At 33.7% G+C, this 22978-nt stretch overlaps 1 protein-coding gene and 1 long non-coding RNA gene across 2 annotated transcripts in view; one reads left to right on the plus strand and one right to left on the minus strand.

The window, feature by feature from the left end:
- LOC118187957 (glycerophosphocholine cholinephosphodiesterase ENPP6-like) overlaps positions 1–22978 on the plus strand; it is a 275565-nt gene that overhangs the window by 64494 nt on the left and 188093 nt on the right. The gene's annotated exons all lie outside the window — the stretch shown is intronic.
- LOC146997747 (uncharacterized) overlaps positions 17263–22978 on the minus strand; it is a 102983-nt gene continuing 97267 nt past the window's right edge. The window contains exon 3 of the long non-coding RNA XR_015040523.1: positions 17263–17656. This is a non-coding gene — a long non-coding RNA (uncharacterized LOC146997747). The remainder of the gene's footprint in view (positions 17657–22978) is intronic.

Here is a 22978-nt window from a genome sequence, read left to right on the forward strand (position 1 = left end):
TTACAGGAATGATAGTAAAACGATATTTTTATTAATATTGCATAATTAATCATATCACGAATATATTGGTTCAATGAAACCAGTGCAACATATGATTTCAATCGAAATGCAATCAAGACGTATACTTACGATTATTTTTCAATAATCCTAATAATAATTTAATCATATCACGAATATATTGGTTCAATGAAAACCAGTGCAACATATGATTTCAATCGAAATGCAATCAAGACGTATACTTACGATTATTTTTCAATAATCCTTCTCTGATAGAGTTTACTTTATAGTTTTGCAATAAACCTGTTTCCTTTGTTCAGGAATGCTCTGTATGTTTGGAATGCTTCTTTGGAATTATCATCTTTGTCGTTTCAGAAAGTCATTGACTATATTAAACATTTTCATATTTCATAAAGTAGGATAATGATTCTCTTCCGAATATTGTTTTTCCTTATATAATCGATAAAGCGAAATATTGAAAATATCTGTAATTCTCTTATAGATTTCTCATACACTCACAGATGACGACAGATTTGATAGCTTGACAAATTTCTCCTATTTTGCTGCTGCATACTAACTGCGAACGTTTCAATTTCTGAACTTTCATAACTCGACAGGGATTCAATCCTTTCGAAAAGGCTACCCGCACGCACGATTTTGTAGTGTTTCTCAAAAATAGTGTGAATAAGATTCAGCTTTTTATTTAAATGATTCTTCATAGAGGCATTTATACCTTTAAACAGATGGCTATGTAGCGAAATGCAAATTTCTTGTAATTCACATTATGCTTCCGTTAATATTCTACAAAGTCAAATAAATTTCGTTCGCAAGTGGTTGAATGGATAAGACAGCTGAAACTGTTAGTTCGACTGCGACCGAATCCCGGGGAACCAGCTGGCTTCTTGGAGTCTTCTCGTGGATTTCCCTATATGTAATATAAACAGGAGCCTAATTAACTGCGAAACCCCTTCACTAAGGCATGCCCTTTCTTAAACCAGTTGTCCTTGCTCACTTAGTTTCGACCAATTAGTCAATATTTAGAATTATTATACAAAGTGTTTCTTCATAAATGCTGAAATGATCTTCAAATATATTTTCCTTAACATACAGTTTTTGTGAATCATATTCAGGATCCCCCTTTCTCCATCAAGTATTATGACTAACATTTTTTATGTATTTACTCATCATTTTAAATATGCACTTAATAGTTTATTTGAAACGCCTAATTTATGGGACCAATTTAATGAAGCATGTGAAAGGAAAGTTAACATCATTAAAATTAAATTGTTAAAAAGTAATTTAACGAGAGCAAATCTAAGCTTTTCGATGTACAAAAACATAGATACAGCATAAAACTTGGGTTTTCTGGCTTGGGTCTAAACTATGGTGGATATATGGTTTTCTGGCTCTCAACTATATCATGATTAGCGCAGCAAGATTCTGATATTAATGTTGTGTAGCGAATTTAATTTAATTAAGTGATTCATAAAAATAAAAAATTTTAATTTGTAATTATTCAAAATTTGAGCTACACAAGTTTGGTTATATTCTATTTTGGCTTATTAATTCTAGTGTAATATATTTTGGCTTTCCGAGTTTACGCGAACTGCGTCTTCAATCTTGTACACGGAAACAATGGATAGGTGAATTTTTTCAGGTAATAAACTCAGTTTTTCATGTCAAAAATTAATTTGATTTCTTAGTATTTAATATCATTAGTTGCAGAAAAATTAGCTCTTTAATTTGACATAACTTTCGTTTTTCTAACTTTAATTGCATTTCAGTTATGAGCTTTAATTAGTAGATTTTTTCTTTGTTTGCTTTTGATTTAGTTAAAGGGGGATGAAATGCCCTCTTTCCGGTTGAAAAGTCACTTTTTGCGAGTTTCAGCGTTCTTTCGTTGGGACCGTTTGCAGGGTTGTCGAAATTCCTAATTTCCCTCTTCCACAGGTGGTGTGTTTTTGGCGAGGGTTTGGCGGCATAGAATTTCCGTTGAGGTTTCAAAGTAGTGGATTTGGCGAGTTTGCTAACATGAGGGAATGTTGTTGTTGCAACTATTTTAACTTTTGGCGAAGAGTGGGTTGTGCCAACTTGGCAGTCCAGCGTCCTCCCTTTTAACGGGTTGTTTTGGGGGACGAGCACACTTTTTGACACTATTTTTGACTGTTTTCACTTGCCGTGAAGTTGTGCTGGCGGACAGCTGAATTTGTTTGGAATCATGTTCAAGAGAATGAAAAGTGTGGTAGGGCTCTGGTTAGGCCGTTGCTTCTCGAGTTTTACTTAAATGAATTGGCTTAAGTAGCCGTTTCTCGTGGCCTTCGGCCCGAGAAAATGTTCGGCATCTCTATCAAGTGAATTCCGTCAGCATAGATAGATCCGTCAGCACTTAAAAATGTATGATCTGCAATTTGTAAATAACTTCAGTATCGATAATAGCTCGTATAAATGTTTGATCTGCAACTTCTGAATAACTTCAGCATCGATAATAGCACTTAAAAATGTTTGATCTGCAACTTCTGAATAACTTCAGCATCGATAATAGCCCTTAAAAATGTATGATCTTCAACTTCAGCAATAGCTCTTAAAAAATGTATGATTTTCAACTTCAGCATCGATAATAGCTCTTAAAAATGTATGATCTTCAACTTCAGCATCGATTCAGTGCGTTTTTTTTTCAAGAAAATTTTAAAGCTTCTAATTAAGGACATTCCATGGCCATAGCATTCAAGAACTTTTCTATTAGACTTTTGGGACTCGAAAATTTTTAAAAATACTATTTCAAGAAATTCCGTGTCCGTAGCCACAGGAACGTTTTCCTAACGTCTCTTTTGGTGTGTCAACAGTTGGTTTCAAGAAATTGGTTTGGAGTTCCACCGCCTCTTACTCGCCAACCAGGCTCCTGTGAAGTTTCAGCTAAGTGATTTGTATTTTTTCTCTTTTCTATTAGTTAATGGTTAGGGAATTAATTCTGTTTGTTGAGTTGAAGTAAAGTATTAAATTGACTAAGAATTTAAAGATTATTTTTTAAAATTATTGTAACTTAACTTAATTAGAAAAGAAAAATAAGTTCTTCATGAAATTATTTAATTGAATGTTTTTGGAGTTTTCTTCATGGTGAAAATTGATTTGTAATAGTACCAGTATCTGAGCATTTTTGCTCCTCTCAGGGATTTACTTTGTTTGTTGAATTGTAATAACAAAACTTATCAGGTTCAATGTTCCGCCTTACTTGCTTTGGGAACATTCAAAATCCTGACTCGGAACAGGGAGCTTATTAAAGCTATGTTTGATAAATGTGGGAAGTTGACAAGATACACAGGAAGGGTATAAGAAACCCTTTATTTTTCACTCTTTACAATAATTTCCGGACTTCGGAATACAGAGACCAACCACTTGTGGTCTGAACGTAAGAATATAAAAATATTAACTAAACTCTAACTTAACTTTGGAATAATAAATAAGGGCCTAAGTGGAAGATTGGGCGTATATTAACAGGAAGCCGTATGTAGTACAGAGAACTGTTAACACTACAATACGTTTAAAATTATTAAGAGGATTAAACCTCTGGCCTGGAAAGCAGCCAGCAACCGAGTAAAACTGCTAAGGCAAGCGGCCTGCTTCGACTAACTCCTTCCTCTCTCTCTCGCTTGGCAAAAAGCCACAACTTAAGTACTTGGCGTTCGCCAGACAAATTTGCATAAATAAGTTAAAGCTTTTAATTCTGGCCGGAAGTAGAAAATAAGAAGTGATAGTAAAGATTTAAAATAAAATAAACGTTAGTAAAACTTAAGATCCTTACATACTTCCCGCCAGAGTTAATTAGTTTGAAACTGAGGTCTAAAACGACCTTGTTGAAAACTTTTAGCTCTAGAATCTAACGCGAGGCCTATCTTTTACAAACATTTCTCACTAGAAACTAGAAATTTTAAAAAAAAAAAAAAATGTTTTTACATTATCAGCTCGATGGACAATCGCTTTTCATCTGTACTGCATCTAAACAGGAGCTTTTAGTTCAAATCTGGTTCCTTCCAGAGATCTGGAAGGAAAACTAGTTTAATGAAATGTTACACAATTAAATGGCAAGTAACATGAATATTTATATTTTTCTTAACATTCTTATTTCATTCATGACTTTATTTAATTCTCTCCCCGTGCTCTCTGACATGTGTTGTAAAAGAAAACATCAAACACGAATGTGTTTATGTAATAGTGTTCAACACTCCCGCATACAATCAAAACACTAACGTGTTAAAATTCAACATAACAAGACCTCGTAACACACCTTATCTTCATCTCTAAAGCCTGAGGTACTATTTTGAAAGTGGCTAACTCTGAAGTGTAGCGTCAGAGAGCCTAACTACATTCATTCGACCTTTAACACATATTCACAATAATTTGGCTCTTTTTTCAGTCACACGAATAAATTTAAAATTCTTGGCATTCTTTCACTTTTACCATATCACAGTATTTCTTAACATTTAAAATAACAGTTTACATTGTATATAAGAACATATTAACATGCCGTTAATTTTACGCAATTTAAAACATACATTAGTAGTACATTGTTAACTTCTATTCTTTTCCAAGCAAGTGCCAATTCTTCTACATTGAAATACTACATTTCAAAAGTCTTTCAGACTAAAACTTCTTTCTTGCCAGAATGTTTTAAATAAAATTTATACAATAACGTTTACAATATTCAAGTATTTACACATTCCTATTATACATCAACTTTAGTTTTACTCGCGAGTAATTGAAAAACATAATACCAAAATAGGTAACAACTCATTTCTCGCCTTTTTGGCGATAAAGGTAGACCTCACATGTGGTAAAACGTCTTGAAATCTGCCACTTGCAGTAAGAATGAAAGATTAACTTAAGTTTGCAAAGTAACATTAAGTTTTACTTATCTTTGTGATATTCGGAAATTCTTTTCTCTGCCCAGTCCTGGAAGGTAGCGAAGATTCTAGTTTGATTTATCTTCCTTCTTGTAAGGGCTCGCCCTTCAGTGCCTTCCTCTAGAAGCTTTCTTTTCCCTCCAGTTCGGTCACCCTTGAATACCTTCTTTTTCGACTCTGCCTGTGGTCTTGGCCGTTTGATGGCCGCTGGTCTTGGCGGAACCGGGACACTTCTCTCTCGCTCCTGCTTGGATCTCGTTGCTGGCCGTTCAAATTTTCCTTGTATCTTTTCCTCCGCCGCTGTTGGTCCTTCCGCAATTCGGCGACATTTGCTGCGTAGAGTCCTGTCCGATGAGTAGATCTTCCGTTTGGGAGCCGGGTTATAGTTGCCGTTATTTCTCCTGGCTCTCTTTGCATTCGTCGTACTTCTCCCTTCTTCATTCTGGGGATGGTCGTGTGCTCTCTTTTCTGGTCGGTGGAACGGCTTCTTTTTCTTGTTACCTTCAATTTTCCAACGTGGAAACTTTCTTTTCAATTGCTCCTGGCTCCTAATGGCTTGTCCTTGTGCTTGTCGTTGTTCCACCTCTGTAGGTTGTGCCTGCAGTGCTTGCCGTGCCGGATCCTGCAAAAGATCTTTAAATATTTGCATTTTATTACGGTCATAGCATGGTTTTATTTGGTCAATGTTTGCGGAGCATGTTTCACCATTCCTGGCTTTTAACACCACTACAGCATGAGTTATTGTTTCTATGACATATGGTCCTTCAAATCGTGGAAAACATTTGGCAGTTTTATCTTCTGGTGCGGAAGAAAGTGAATGCTTAATTTTTAATACTTCATCTCCTACTTTATAAGTTACTCCCCGTCGTTTCAAATCATAATAGAGCTTCTGTTTTCTTTGTGCTTCTTCAGTGTTCTTTTTTGCTTCTTTAATTAATTTTTCCATATCATCCATTTTAAATTCTGGGGCTCTTTGTTGAACATAAAATAATTTATCTAACGGCGTTATAATCTTTCTGCCTAAAAATAACTCAGCAGGAGTTTTGCCCGTTGTATCATGTTTTGCGGTCCTAAGGGCGAAAGCAAATTCATTGACATAGTTATCCCAGCTTTTATGAAAATTTTTAACATAACTACGGATAATTTTCACTATATTTCTATTGACCCTTTCCACTATATTTGATTGCGGCCGATACGGGACCATTTTTAAATGACGTATGCCCAGTTTTTGGCACATGTCTTCAAATATATTATTTACAAATTGAGGACCATTATCCGATATAACTTTTAGGGACGCTCCGTATTTTAAAATATATTTATTTAAAATAGAATCAGTAACTAATTTCGCGGAGGCTCGTTTTAAGGGAACAATTTTGGTCCACTTACTAAAATGATCAACCATAACAAGGAGATAGCGACTTTTATTTAACTGACTTTTTGGGAATGGGCCCAATAAATCGATGCCAATTATTTCATTTGGAAAAAAGGATTTAATACTATTTAGAAACCCGGCCGGGCGGAAATTAATATAATTAACTGCTTGACATGTTGGGCAGGACTGGACATACGCCCTTGTTAACTTTTGCAGTTCAGGAAAATAGACTGCCTCGCGTACGCGTTGGATAGTTTTTCGAATACGAGCATGAGAAGCTAATGGGCTGTCGTGTAACTCCTGCAGGATATTTAATCTAAGACTAGCTGGGATAACAAGTCAAAATTCGTTGTTGGAATTTGTAGTTTTTGTATAAAATAATAGACCATCTATTAGTTCGTAATGGGCCGCCCTATTTCTTATCGCCACAATATCTTGGTGGTTAAAATTTTCAGGATCCTTTAAATACTCATGTTTCCAAACTCAGGATCTATACCCAGTTCGGTTATTACAGTTTCTCAGGAATATATTGTACATGCTGTGAGCATTGCCACCTTTACAGTATTACCTTCTTCATCTATTTTTATTCGGGACAGGGCATCTGCTACGATATTTTCCTTTCCGGGGGTATGCTTGATTACCAGATTATATTCTTGTAGCTTGAGTGCCCATCTTATTAACCTTGGGGAGAAGTTTTTCCCTGAGTACAATCTAGTTACCGCCGCATGATCAGAATACACTGTTATTGGCGCCCTTCCAAAATAAACTCGGAACTTTTGTACTGCTAACAGAACTGCAAGTGCCTCTCTCTCAATCGCGGAATAATTTCTTTGTGTTTGATTTAAAGTTCGAGTAAAAAATGCTACGGGCTGCTGATTTTGCGAAAGTACCGCTCCTACCGCATAATCCGAAACATCCGCTGAAATTTCTAAATTCTCATCGTTTTCAGGAAATTTCAACACAGGGGCTTGCGTTAATGCTTGCTTTAATTTTTCGAAAGCACTATTGGCTTCGGCCGTCCACGAGAATCTTGCCTTTTTGCTTTTTAGTTTTAACAATGGTTCAGCAATAGCTGCAAAATCTTTTATAAAGGACCTATAATATGAACAAAGTCCTAAAAAAGAAGAGAGCTTCTTCGCCGTATTTGGCGGCGGATACTTTTGTACAGCGATTATTTTTGATTCGTCTGTCTCGATTCCTTTCTGAGATATTTTGTAACCTAAATATTTTAATTCAGGGGCTGCAAATTTGCATTTTTCGACATTAACTTTTAGACCGGCATCATTTAATAATGAAGACACCTGTCTTAAATCCTGTACATGTTGGTCCAGATTATCACTAGTAATAATGATATCATCTAAATAGATAAATGTGGACTTTCCAAGAACAGGCCTTAGCACAATGTCCATACATCGCTGAAATGTTGCCGGTGCCCCTGAAAGGCCAAACGACATACGCAGGAATGCATAAGTGCCAGACTTGGTTATAAAAGCAGTCTTAGGCACGTCCTCCGGTTTAACCCCTATTTGAAAATAACCAGTCCTTAAGTCTAAAGTCGTCATGTATTTGATAGACGTTATGTTCCTTAGAATTTCTTCAATAATAGGTAACGGATATACCGGATATTTAGTTATGGAGTTTAATTTACGATAGTCAATCGCGAAACGCCACCTTTTTGGATGTGTTAATGGATAGTCATTGTTTTTCTTACATAAAACCACCGGGCTAGCATAACTAGTTGAGATAGGCGTTATGATCTTTTTACGTAACATATCGCTAATGTGCCATTCTATAATTTTTTCTTTATTCTTATCATACCGGTATGCTTTGTGGCGAACTGGCATTGAATCTCCGGTGTCAATACTATGGTTAGTAACTTGAGTAAATCCTGGAATATCACTAAATAACGAAGCAATATCACTTACCACTTGTCGGATTCTTTGTTGCTCTTCCTTAGGCAGGTGGTCAAGGATTAACATTGGCAGTTCCGTTTTTTCTTGTCGAACTGGTTTCATCGTCAGCTTAAGGGACGCTTCATTAAAATCTTGTGTTGCTTCTGCCTCTGAAAGAAAATCTATCCCTAAGATAATATGTGCTTGCAGATTCTTTACTATAAAAAACATAACCTTTACTTGTTCGTCCTTGATACGAACGTATTTCCGCACCCTCCCGTCAGCAGAAATCCGTTTTAGTTTAAATCTTTTTTTCTTTCCATGCTTTCCTTCTTTTTCCACTGGCCTTGAGACTTTTTTCCTGGATTGCTATTGAACTGTCGACGTTCGCCGGCTGTTTTTGGATGCTCGGGTTTCCTTGCCCACTGATTCGCTTTGCTTCCGTAGGGGTGTGCTTGACTTTGCTGTGGTCTTGGCTCACCAAATTGGTTTCGTTGTTCATATTGGCGTCTTCTTTCAATGTCCGCCGTTCTTCTACTTTCAAACTGGATTGCTAGCTCAAATAACTTTTCCAGTGTAGTCGGATTCCTTAATTCAATAAAGTCTTGTACTTGGGGAAGTAACCTCGGCAAAATCACTTGAATTATGTCAGGATCTGGACGGTTTCCATACAAGAGTTTGAAGACGTGAATTTTTCTTAGCTTGAGAGATTTTCAATTCGTTTCTGGTATATGCTGAAAAGTTCCGTTTCTAATTTCGCACGATCCCTTACGACAGGGAAGGCTTTTACTAAAGCAGTCTTGAAATTTTCGTAATTATAGGTGGGACTTCCCGCTTGACCCAAGAGACTTCTGCCTATGCATTTGAACCAATTAAGCGCTTGGCCCCTCAAAGCGCTGGTAGCTAAGGTGAATTTTTGGAACTCATGCACGGGATACATCATGAAGTGGTCATCTAGTTTTTCCAAAAAACTGGTTAACGGTGAGTTTCCATTAAATGTTGCTTCTGGTTTCATCGCTGCGCGCATGGTCTGGACGACGTACCCAAATCCTTCCAGGGCGGAAGCTGGCATTTCTGGATTCTGAGCCGCTTCTGCAGGAAGCACAGGTTCTTCTTGAAACTCGGCCATGGTTGTTCTTTTTCGTCGGGCGCCACTATCAGGTTCAATGTTCCGCCTTACTTGCTTTGGGAACATTCAAAAACCTGACTCGGAACAGGGAGCTTACTAAAGCTATGTTCAATAAAAGTGCGAAGTAGACAAGATACACATAAAGGGTATACGAAACCCTTTTTTTTTCACTCTTTACAATAATTTCCGGACTTCGGAATACAGAGACCAACCACTTGTGGTCTGAACGTAAGAATATAAAAATATTAACTAAACTCTAACTTAACTTTGGAATAATAAACAAGGGCCTACGTGGAAGATTGGCCGTATATTAACAGGAAGCCGTATGTAGTACAGAGAACTGTTAACACTACAATACGTTTAAAATTATTAAGAGGATTAAACCTCTGGCCTGGAAGTGCAACCAGCAACCGAGTAAAACTCCTAAAGCAAGCGGCCTGCTTCGACTAATTCCTTCCTCTCTCTTTCGCTTGGCAAAAAGCCACAACTTAAGTACTTGGCGTTCGCCAGACAAATTTGCATAAATAAGTTAAAGCTTTTAATTCTGGCCGGAAGTAGAAAATAAGAAGTGATAGTAAAGATTTAAAATAAAATAAACATTAGTAAAACTTAATATCCTTACAAACTACTTAACTTTTATCCGGTTAAACAATACTTTATTATTCAAATGGAAAAATAATAAAAATTATTATGTGCAATAACTTTTTTTTTTTTTTTTTTTTTTTTTTTTTGTTGGATGGCATTGACTGCAATAATATTTCTTCTGTATTGATTATTCTGTGTGAAGTGGAAGGTGTAACTTGTTAAAATTTATATTTTTTTTTCCTCCGCGGGGAGGGTACTGTTCATTAATTTATAGTTTATTTTTGGTATGTTTACATGATTGCAAAAGTAACTATAATAGAGATTTTAAAGACTAATGTTAAAGAAATAATCACTCAGTAATAGTTTGATTTGTAAAACAATAGTACAAAATTTGTTGAATATATTTTGATTTTCCAAGTAATGGATAATATATATATATAAAAATTTGCAATAAGAGTTAAATAAATAATTTTTTTTAGATCAATCAATGGTTAATTTATTTTGTGTGCTCATGATTTTTACCAGTCTTTACTCAAATGGATTTTAAGGGTTAATCCGGAATAAACACAACGCAAAATTTTCAACTTTAATGTTACTAGTATTTTTCTGTGGTAAGAGTATTCTGGTGTTATGGTAAATTAGTAGGGTACCTTTTGGTAACTTAGGAAAATATAAAGGGTAAATTCAAAAAACACGCATAACATTAATTTAAAATTTGGAGGAAACTGTATAGCACGCTTAATTTCATTTTCATGCTATCTTACGAAAGTCTTTTTAAACGCACCAAGATGACAATAGTATAGGCAATTTCTGACATATCAAATAAGAAAGAAAACTTTTTTCTATATACTGCTGTAAATTAATCGTATAAATGCATTTTTGTTGATAATGAATAATTATTTGGCGAATAATAGTATCCTGCTTACTGTTTAGTGCTTGCAGATAATGTGGGACTGTATATTGATTTTCTGATTGCACTACGTGTAAAGCCATTATGATATCTAAACTTTCGTTCAACCCTTTCTCATTAAGATAACTGTCAGGTCATAGGTCACATTCAAAGTTGTCTCTTTACTGCTCGCCCGGAAATTAAGTACACTGGCAGAGTTGAATGAACACCCCACGCTTCTAGAATTTCGCATCAGCATTTATCAGCGACATTTACAGACTAGGCATGCGCAAAATTTCCATTTCAAAGAGCGAAATTTTTTTGAACGTAAATAAAAAGCTATAGGGATTATTTTCAGATTTTTCTTTTCTACTGACGTAATATTTTTTTGGAACTTCCTTTACTGAGATGGCATATTATATTTCCTTATTCTTGATGTCGAAATGAAGTGTCAAGTCATGTGCACTGGAATGGTTTTTTTTCCCTTTAAAATTAATACAAATGAATGTAAAAGTAGAATTTTCTTCTGTATTTTAACAGTTTTTTTTGTACTGGGCACAAACGGTGGAATGAGATACAATTCCCCTTTAAAAACCACTTTAGTGACCAGAAGAAAATTTTAGCATGAGACGGGAAAAGGAAACTTAGGGCATTTTTTTTTTTTTTTTTTTTTCATTTTGTCGTAGACGACGATGACGAGAGTTGGATGGTTTTCTTAAGTGGCCAGTTATGGCCAACTAAACACTCTTTATTTTTAGCATTGCATTCTTCAAACATGCACACCTAAATAGGTGCAAGAATATCAATTCCATAGTTATTCCGTAACCCGTAATTATTAGCTTACTTTTCTTATACTCACATACTTGAAATCACGACAGAGAAAAGGCGAAAACCCTCATGTTAGCAGTGTAAATCATGAGAAGAACGTTAAGATTTGCACAAGAATAATATGTCAGAGATAAATTTTGAATTAAAGCACTTCAAAAAGATTTATTACAAGCATATTACTGTTTTTAGAATACTAAAATAATGGGGTAAAAAAAGTTAGGCGCTTAAAGAGATAGTACAAATTAAAGCTAAAATTGTGTCTTGCATATTACCCTTGGAAAGGAAAAAAATAAAAGTGGCATGAGAAAAACGTTTTGTTTTGCGAAATAACCCTAAATTAGGGTAAAATGAAAAAAAAATATCATAAAGAAAGATGAACTGCAACTAAATAATAATTTCTAAAAGAACAGAGAATAAATTTTGAAAACTAAGCGCAATTTTCTTTGAATTCTTTTAATCATCATTCCAATTTAATTTTTATGCGTAGAATCACTTCAACTTTGTATCCATATTTGCAGATATATCACAAATTTAAGTGAACCTTTTTTTCTATCAAGTAAAGTTAAGAAATTTGAAAAAAAAAAGTTTAACTCAAGTTATAAAAATTTTAGTTTTAAGCAAATTCAGACTCTCAATAATTTTTTCGAAGGTAATTTAAATGTGTTCACTCAATACATTCAGAGGCGTAACATTACGAAATACAATTTAATGTTTTTTATGGATAGAATTCCAGAAAAATTTTCCTAAATATAAAAAGAAAACTCATTTTGAGGAAACAAAAAGAGTTCATTCTATCAATATAGTATTTTCTTCTGATTTTGTAACATTTTACTTTTGTGTTATAACGACGGCTATGAAGCTTCGTATTTCTTTTTATTTTGTCTTTTTAAACATTCTTATTTGAGTTATTTTAAAAATCATTCTTTAAATTTCAAAGAATGGATCTTGTCAATCTTTCGAAATCCTTTATAACTATTACTGTGCATCTGCATAAATCTTTGAAACTTTCATCACTTCAGTTCCAACATATAGGTTCTTCAAAACATAGAGCTATATGCTCTATTCTCCTCTAAAACTGTCAATGACTTTACACCACCGAACGTATTTTTAAAAGCTTCGATCCGTCCATGGATATGTTTAAGTTATTAAGTCTTCAAACTCAGATTTCTGGGAAGTATTTTTGTTGCTAACAGACGAGATTCTGAATAGAAATGCATATAACTCTTGATCTAAGCAGAGAACAGTAATTAGAAAAAATATTAACAAGTCTCAGTTAAACATTATTTAAAGACATTTCGTAAAAATTATCTCTTTAAAAAAGGAGCAAGTCTGTCTTAATTTACAACTTTTATCTTAATTTACAAAGCATCAAGAACTTTACACCTAACCATGCTATATAGTTTTGGAATTAGAAACGTTTACTGTATTTTTTAAAATCAAAATTCAGAAACGATTTTGTGGAGCCAAAACAGATCTAGCTTTTCATTCTAAGTCATGTTTCCCATTTATCTCGTTTTCAAACTAATACTGAATGAAGACTAATATGAAGAGTTTCACAATAATTGAAAATGCTAATAATTACTATTCCAAATATGGAAATGTGGAACTTCACAAACTTAACAAAATGTAGTAGACAAATGACGTATTTATGTAAACTCGGCGTCTAGGGGATTTCTACGCTGACGACACACATTTAGGTGACTAAGTATTTATTTAGTTATTGATGGAGATACAGTGATAAGTATTTACAAATGAAAAAAGAGTTATAATTGAGAAGTTAACAGCTTCGCCATCTATTAATACGTCTCAGTCGAAGAAAACATGACTGTTCTCATTCACTTCCATCGTCCATCCTTCGTCTCACTGCAATGCCGTTAGTTGCGTTGAGTTGTCGCGCTCCTGCTACTCACATTTATATAACCAAAAACATTTACAAATTGTTCTATGCTACCAGAAAATGTACAAACACTTAGCCTGTTTTAATAATTTTTATCACGAAACAAACTAAATGCTGAAATCCGCCAAAATATTTACTCATAAATGCTTGAAGACTTTACATAGCGCCATTCACAATGGGGAAATGTAAGCAACCATAAAGATATAAAGCATTAATACTTGTCAAATCAAGATATATTTCAGTGTTATATTATGAAAGAAATTCCATCTTCTACGCATATTGTGGTGAGTTCTGATGATGAGAATTATGTTTAAAGTATGATGTATGACTCTGGGTTTCTTTACTTGAACAATTCATTAATGTGCGCTGCACTAAATTATGATTTTCCACAGCTCATGTATAGTTTCAACGTGTCCGATACACTATTAGAAACATTTAAGTAACAGAACATACGTTAAATAACGCAGTTATTATCATGTAATGTACTTCTTATTATTTGTGTGTAGCTTTGTGAATTACCGAAAAGTGATGGCATTTGAATAAAAAGTTTAATTACTTATTTGATTCTACTTCTTTTCAGACATTTTATTTGGTTATTTTCGATTACTGTTGTAAGTAAAGTATATAACATTTACAGTGTTTAGCAACTTACTAAGACTATGCTAATATAGGTATTTACTAGCAGCCGGTTTTTCTTGTAAAAAGACGACCTAAAATAAGGATTAGGGAAACTTCAATCCTGGATAAGAGGTTTTTCCAGATAACTGAATATGAATTTCAGAAGTTACTTGTTTTTTGTGATTCCATCTGTAGAAATTGCAGCATTATCTGTCGGCCACAATCAAATAAATAACATTAAAATTCATACAAATAATTTAAAATTAAAAGATACACTCAATGATTTCGTATTTCAAAAAAGTACAAGAAAGCAATATTTAATAGTTATTACCACATGAAAGCTACTAGTTTCTTAGTGTAATCGCATATAACTTGGAATACCTATTTGCTGCAGTTTTACAAATTTGCTGTTTAAAATATGAAGCTTTATAACATCATGTACTAACATATTATCGACATTTAGCTGGCAAATATTATGAAAGTCTATGATCCATCGTCACCACCTTCCCACGTACACCTTTCTTTGCATACGAATTTCTTCTTCACCTTCCTTTTATTCCTTTATTTCTAATTTCTCAGTACTTTTCCTATTACTGTGTCGTCATCCTGAAATAGTGTGAAGGAAACAGAATTATCTACATCCATCCAGGTCTACACCGCCTCTTCACTAATAACTTTCCCGAAAATGTTAGTAAATCTAACATGTCGTCCACGTGCGCCAAATAATTTTTAGAATCTTCGCTACTGGACTCATCATTTGAGAATATGATCATAGGCCGCAATTTATATCAACGGTGACGTAAAGTAACGTTCTATACATTTTCTAAAGCAAGAGAACAAAGTAAAAAGGCTTCTCTAATAAAGATTTATACGAATATTTTAGTGTTCATGAAATGCGAATTTATTCCTCACGTAGATGTTGGAATTTTTATGGTAGTATGCATGTAAAAGCACTTTTAATGTTATTCTGCTTAGAGCAGTTTTTATTACCAGAACTTTTTTGTTCACAAACAGGAAAGGATTTGGAAAAATGTCAAGCATAAAACACCGAATTAAGTTCATGAAAGCGTAAATGAAGAACTTTATCGATTTTATGTGCAACTTCTTTCGTAAGTATTGGAAACCATCAAAATCTCAGCATCGTAAAATGACACATTTTCAGCCATATTACAAATACTTTTGATTTACGTTATCTCACATTTATTCCGTAAGTTTAGCCCTTAAGCATAAAAAATAGGTTTCGTCATCCAGTCACGGACATTGTTTTATCTTTACCTTTTCTGCTTCAATCTTTTTTATTTTACCGTTGTATCTTTTCTCAATGGGAAATATTCTCGTGGTGGGTAATCTTTCATCCAAACTGGCGATTTTGTTGCCAAAATGAAAAGCCGTTATTTATTTGTTCTGCCTGGATGTGACATACAGCTATTTTGGGATTTACTATTTTCGTTTTTACACTACTGCTCTGTTTCTCCAAAATGTACTTCAGATAACTTCTGTGTGGAAGATATCTATATTGGTAGTAAGCCTAGGTTAATATAGGGGTTTATAATACTTTCGTTATCTTAATTTTATAAATTCTTGCATTAAAACTTCCCTTTTTGCAATTTGTGATTTTTCTTCTTAAGTATTTTTGTTACCATTCTTAAATATTTAGTAATTGATTTGCTTTCGAAAATTTGTAATAAATAGTCTTTTAAAATGTGGATAAAAATGAAGTAATCTCTTGTTCCAGAACACAGTTAGTGGAAAGTAAACTATAGAAAATCAAAAAAGCAGGAAAACTGCTAACTGGAGATTTTCAGTTAAATTTTAAAGAAGGGTTTAGCATTATAATTTTTCAAAAATTGAAGACGAATAAAATAGATGGAACCTCATTAAAATTTAAAATAGGAGTCCCTTTAATCAATCAAATAAGCTGTCTTAAACATTTTCTGTTGTATATATTTTATCTTAAATGGTTTCAATTTATATCGTTAGATGCATTCTTAAAAACTAAAATAATGAATGAAATTTTTTAAATGTTATTTCATTACACTAAGTTGTTTAATGTATATATCAATAGCAGATGTATTACATTTGGGAATAAAGGGGAAGACTTTTCTTAATGAAATGACAACACGCTGAAAGAATTAATTTGTTTTAGGAAACTTTTAATAAATAATCTTTTAAAATGTGAATAAAGGAAAGGAATGCTCGAAGGCTCATGGAAGATAAAATGGAGGTCTTAGGTTTTAAGCAGTGGCAGCATTTGATAAGGCTACTTCTAAATTTTTCCCATTCAGATTGTCTATCAATTTTCGAAGTAAGGTATAATCTTGTATACGGAATTGATTTTGTCAGGACAAGACTTTCCGCATTAAATGTGTGTTTGAGGAGGGACATCGTTTGATATGCAAAACAAAAAAAAATCTTAAATTAGCTTATATTTTAAATAAAACTCAGGTTATATTTAAATGGTTTTATTTAAAATCTACGCCAATATACGTTTTAACTCGTTTTAATTTTTTTAAACTGTATATTGATATATATATATACCCCTGATTTAGATAATTAATAGACTATTTTGCGTTATCTACTAGAGATGACGCTTTATTTCACACACTGAGACTTAAATTTTGAAATGTAAACTAGAACCATACATATGCATTTCATCATTTTAAGCAGAAGTGCGCATTCTTATCTACATTTATACGAAATATAAAAACATCGCGCATTATATATAGTCTATCTCTCCTTCTTGTTCACTTCAGACGTGTGAATCATTTGCCTCTCATTTGCCCAGTTTCTAAAAGTAAAGTAAAAATACTTCAACAAATCCACAACATAAAAACTTCATATTATAATGGACTTATTACTCTACTAAAACCCCAGAAAAGGAGTTTAGTTGATTCATAATTATATGACGCGCAGTTGCCTAATATATTTGAGTTCCACCGAGCCGCTACTTTATTTTAGAGACTTACCGTTACCATATAAATAAATCTATGTTTAATCTGATAGACTTAGTTTTCAGAGATCATGATATTGGTAATTGCCTAATCACCATAAACTAATCCACTGTAATGCATTAACAAGATACTGAAATAGTAATAAGAAACATTCTTTGTTGAAATTATCGATAAAATTTTATTTTTTCATGTAAAAAAATGCTGCTTGCCTTTTCTGCAAGGTAAAGCCTCCAAACAATATGATTCAGATACTCGCTGTGGGTTTTGCAGATTATATCTAAAACGTCATTAATTGGGAACCATCAGAGAAATTCACAGTTATATTCCTACATTTATTTCCATGAAAGTCTTCCAACAACGAGATTGAGACGATAATTTTAATGTTACTCTTCTCTGTTTTTTTTCTTTTATACTGAACAAAACCTCTCTGCTGTATATGATTAACGAAGGTTGACCACCACCACCATACAGTATAGAGATGCAATATGAATCTCCCTTCCCAACTGCTCACCTTGGCTCCATCTTCGGTAATCGGATAGAAGAGAGTTCTGATAGGTTCTAGTACAATTCCTGACGAATGCTTAACCAATAGGAATCTGGCTGTAAAAGAAAAAAAATATTTATCTTTGAAAAATATTTATTTATATTTAAGATGGCTGCATGGTTATCCATATCTGACCGTGCTTTGAATTACAGTTAGGATGGCGAACTGGCAGAGTGTAGTAATGGTGAAGAAATTACGGAGATAGGCGAAAGGGAGAACTAATGGAAAACTACTTTCCTGTATATCCCTTATTTCTGTTTCTACTTTTTCTGCACCATAATGACGATTATCACATCTCCATCCTAATTACAATTCTAGCATCACCAGAAATGGAAAGTCATGACGCCATCATAAGAGTACTTCAGTGTTTCGAAAGAAAATAGCGTAGTAAATCATCATAGTGTCATGTTGCTACCTGTAATTTTTAAAAGGAATAGAAAATAACCTAAGTCGCAAGAATCATTTAAACTTAATTATTGAACATATAAAGGTGAGCGAAATTATGGGGAAAACATGAGGACGTAAACGTCGCTGAGAAAACAAGGAGGTTGAAAAGTCGTACGAAACGTTGAGGGGGAAATGATAGCAAGGATAAAACATAGCAGTTCTAAAACATGGTAACTGCGAAACATTGTCTTCGAAAACAAAACGATTCAAAAACTTCTCATTTTAATAATATCGTTATCGAATACATCGTCATAAAAATACACTACTCGTGATTGCATGACGATAACATCACAGGCAAGAGATTTTCAGTCTTTAAAAGTTGTAAAGGCGTATTCGCATAACGATTTGTAAGCTCAAGATAAAATGAGTATACTTTTGCTTTTATATATTTGAATTAACTAATACATTTTCATTTAAAAACTGAGCAGAAAACTGACTACTTTTTATAATATTTTTTTATTATTTTTCATTAAAATTACAACTAATATTTTATAAATGAAATTAATTAATTTATGACTTTTATTAGTTAACTATATAAATTTAAAATTCTATTACCTGCTATACTTAATATTAATAGGGGGACCGGAAAGTAATGTCGCTTTCTTACATTAAATTCAAACAAATAAACTGGTAACCAGTTTTTATTTTTAATCAATAATATAATCACCCTCGTTATCAGCAACCTTTTGCCATCTAGTATGCCGATTTCAATCCCAGACCGATAAAAATCAGTTGGTTTTTGAGTAAAATATCTCGAGATAGCATTTTAGGCATCATCCAAATTTTCAAATTTTTTGTCACTAAGAAAAGGTTGTAGGGATCGAAATAAATGGAAATCCGAAGGGTGCGATATCGGGCGAATATGGTGGGTGAGGCAGTACCTCCCACCTCAATTCATTATATTTTTCCAGTGTTCGTCTTGCACAGTGCAGTCTTGCATTGTCGTGTTGCACAATGGCGCCTTTTCCGTTGACAATCGCCAGATATTTTTCGACTAAAGATTGATTCACTAGATCCAATTGTTCACAATAAAGGTCTACATTAACAATTTTTCCAGGTTTCAGCAATTCAAAATGAAAAATCCGCGAATACTCCACCAAACACCCAGAAGCGCCTTTCGGGATGTAAACCCTTTGTAAACCCTATTAAAACTGCCTTTTGAGTTTTGGATTAGCATGTAGGACTTATTTCTCTGTTTCCACTAATCGAACGATCAAAAAATGGTTCTGTATGGTGCCGAAGCAATGCATTGCATGTGATGGATAGGTTGGCTTTGCTCTTTTCAGACAGATTATGGGGGACTCAAACACCTGCTTTGCTTATTTTTCCATCTGCTTTAAATGTTCTTGGATGGTCGACCAAGGTTGGTTAAGAATGTTTGGCATTTATTTGCTTCCACTTCTGCGCTTAGCATGTTGTTGTCGACATGCGCAGAAACGACATTGCTTTCCGGTCTCCCTATTATTTCCCCCCTCATTTTCAGCTTTTGAATGCATAAACTTCATTATTTTTTCAGCAAAATCTTATCGCTTAATTAAAAAATGTAAAATATAAAAATATCCCTCATTCCTGCTTGCGCTCACAAAACATTATGCGGATTATTAATGTCTGTGTTGTTAAGTCATGTGATGATTTGTAGGTACTTTATTTACGATAATTTCAACCACAATACTTTTAAACTGCGAAATTTTTAAACTGTTTATTTTCGATAATGGTGTTTTGTACCACGATATTTTAAGAACTGCAATATTTTCTCCTTGTTTTCTTCTCTCCCTCGATATTTTCTATAACGACGTTTTGCCCTTGCCTTGTTTTCTTTCGCTATGTATTTGCTGCGATGTTTTCTGCTGGCACTGGTGAGCGAAGACTCCTCTGGAGAAATGGTTGTTTTTCTAATCGCCGAGTTTCCTGTTGCATTATATTTGTACAACATGTATAAGAAATTACAATTTGTAAGTTTAGAATTCTGTGTAATCGAATTTCGAATTTTTATAAGCTTGTGTTAGTTGGTAGCAACTTAATTAATTCTATTCTATAGTTTCATCTGTTTCAATTTAATATAAATAAGTTCGTTGATTTAAGGAAAATATACGTTACGGGAAAGATTAAACCTAGCTGTGGTATTTCTTAAGTCTATATGAATTGGAAGTAGAAGGTTTGCCATTACCCAGATTAATCTTACTAATTAACACAAAATCTTTTATGCTACTATTCTGTTTCATTCTATCAGTTTCTGTAATTATAATGAGGTAGAGTGAATGCTTCAAATTCTTCTTCCATGTATTTTAAATGTCCAAAATAGCATTTTATTTAGATGAATGAAATGTTCAAATTAGGAAGTTCGGGAAGTATTTCTAAATTTGCATGCTTTTTTTTAAAAGGTATCATTAAATGTTTGAAGTAGCTCCACAAAATTTCCAGCAGCAAGGAAGAAGTAATGTCCAGTCGTCATCCACTCCTTTCCTAATCACATCATTATCAGCTGATGTGGTGCTTGCACGACCTTTATGTCGTCATAACTCGGCGCAGAAGGAAGCTCATCTTCCCCTTTCATACAAGAGCAGATCTTTCAAAGAAGTGCCATCTCACTTAACTGCCACAACGTCATTATGCCCAAATTTTGTTGTCAGTTTTATGAAAGGACGAGCAGGATTCCGTTACTTCGTCTAGGAACTACTGCGGCTAATGTTTAAAATTCTAGATAATGAAATACTCCATTTTGGGACACAGCAGACGTATAAAAGATATACAAAGAGAAAATCGCTGTATGAAATGTAAGGCTAGGAGGAACGATGAATGGAGTTTAAACCAAATCGTAGGTCAAAAATTAGTGCAAGATAAAAAACATGCATTTACATTGTTAAAATCAGGTCTTCGTTCTTCTTTATTAAACAAATTGCAATAATAAAGTAAGCAAAATATTCTGGAAACATAGTTAAAATCTTGGTTTGAAATTATTAAGGTATTAGCACCTTTTTAAAGTGAAATAACAAGCGACATAAATTGGACTATTTCTATAAAATAATAAGTTCATTAACTAGCACAAAAGGCTACAAAGGCCATAAAAAAGAGAGACTCTCGTTCTTTACAGAGCTTGCAGCTGTTTTTATCAAATTTTTAGGGCAAGAGCAAAATGGATTTGAATTCTGCTGTTAATCCATAGCGTTTTTAGAAGGATTTGAATTATTTCAGTAGACTTCCCAATAAATTCTTGTTATATGACTTTTACATAACAGAACGGAACGGAATGCATTATGCTTCTTAATATGGAGCAAAACAAGGCCTTGGAAATATAATAAATACACTTTAACATTTCTCTTCTGCTTATTCTATTTTATGCTGGGGAATTTCTCTTTTGTTTTATATTTTTATTTATTATTTACTTTTTATATAATTTTCTACAGTTAATTGGATTGTGCTGAATTAATTTAAAATCATTAAAATATTCCTCCCAACTGAGATAATTTCTTGTACAGCTTATTCCCAGCTTCAGTCATTATTATTGTCTGTTTGTGTATAAAACAATGTTTCATCATTTTAGAAAAAAAACACGATTAATTATTTTACTTGTACATGCTAATTTATTGAAACATTCTTAATGAAGAACAAGAACTAACCTGCAAGTTAGAAGTTTACTGAGCTTGTAAAACTGGGTAACATAAACTGGATAATCTACAGTTCAATAAAAGATAATTTAAACACATATTATGTTATTTTGTGCTAGCAATAATCAATAATATTTACAAATTCACTCGATATTAAAACAGGGTGTTCGAAAACACGTTACTTATGCTTTCACAAATTAAACAAAAGAATTATTAAGAAACACCTGTATTGTTTTTTCTGGTCAGACGCTGCTTGAGAGATAGAGGCCGTGTGAGCGGGTGCATAGTCATGGTGCAAAAGCCATCCATCACTCCACAACTGTAGCCTTTTTTCCCTAATTTTTTCATGAAGTCTTTAGTACTTTAGTGTAGTAGTGTTGATTAACTGTCTGACCACTGGAAACCCACTCAATCATTACAATTGCATTAATGTCGAAGAAGACAATTAATTATTGCCTTGAACTTTGACATGCGTGCTTTGTCCCTTTACCCCGAAAACCGTTTATGGCATTCAAACACACGTGCACGAGTTTCATCTCCATAAGCCTCAGTTCAAACTTGAAATGTTTCCGTGGCTGATATCTTAAGTTTCACAAGAAACTTGATGTTGATTCGCTGTTCGGTTTTTACATTAGACATGTTTTCCCGCAGAATGCAGTGGCACATTTTTAATCAATGACGCAGTACTCCCAACTGGTGTGATCGGTTAAGTCGAAAATGGCCGTATGAATAGAGGAGGTGTGTGGAATGACGTCACCAAAACAGTTTTTTTTCCAACTTCAGTTCTTTATGACAATTTATGACAATTCTGTTGATGATAATTTCCCTGTTGTGTGTTATACAAATGGCAGTAAAATTAATAATCGAGTTGGATTAGCTTATGTCGTTTTCCATAATGGTTCTGAACTGGAATACAAACTCTTTAGAATTCCCAATGAATGCAGTGTTTTCCAAGCCGAATTACTGTGCATTAGTGAGTCAATTAAGTGGATATCTAACAACTGTTCGCTGAGTGCTAAATTTCTTATTCGCACTGATTCTCTTTCATCCTTATTTTCTCTTAGGAATATCTTCTCATATAATAAATTAATTGTGACTTCCCATGCTCTTCTTAAAGACCTTAATAATAAAGGTGTTGATGTTATCTTTTCTCATGTACGTGGCCACACTGGCAATCTAGGAAATGAACGGGCTGATTGGTTGGCAAAACAAGCTACACATCTTCAAGTAATTACTCCAATGATACTTCCTAAGTCATTCTACAAGAACAAAAGTAGGGATGATACAATACTCGAGTGGAATAAACTATACAGGAATTCTACTACT

This window comes from Stegodyphus dumicola, chromosome 4 (genome assembly GCF_044657685.1).
Source record: "Stegodyphus dumicola isolate Sdum_Otavi_A_Nest chromosome 4, ASM4465768v1".
In the NCBI taxonomy this organism is placed as follows: Eukaryota; Metazoa; Arthropoda; class Arachnida; order Araneae; family Eresidae; genus Stegodyphus; species Stegodyphus dumicola.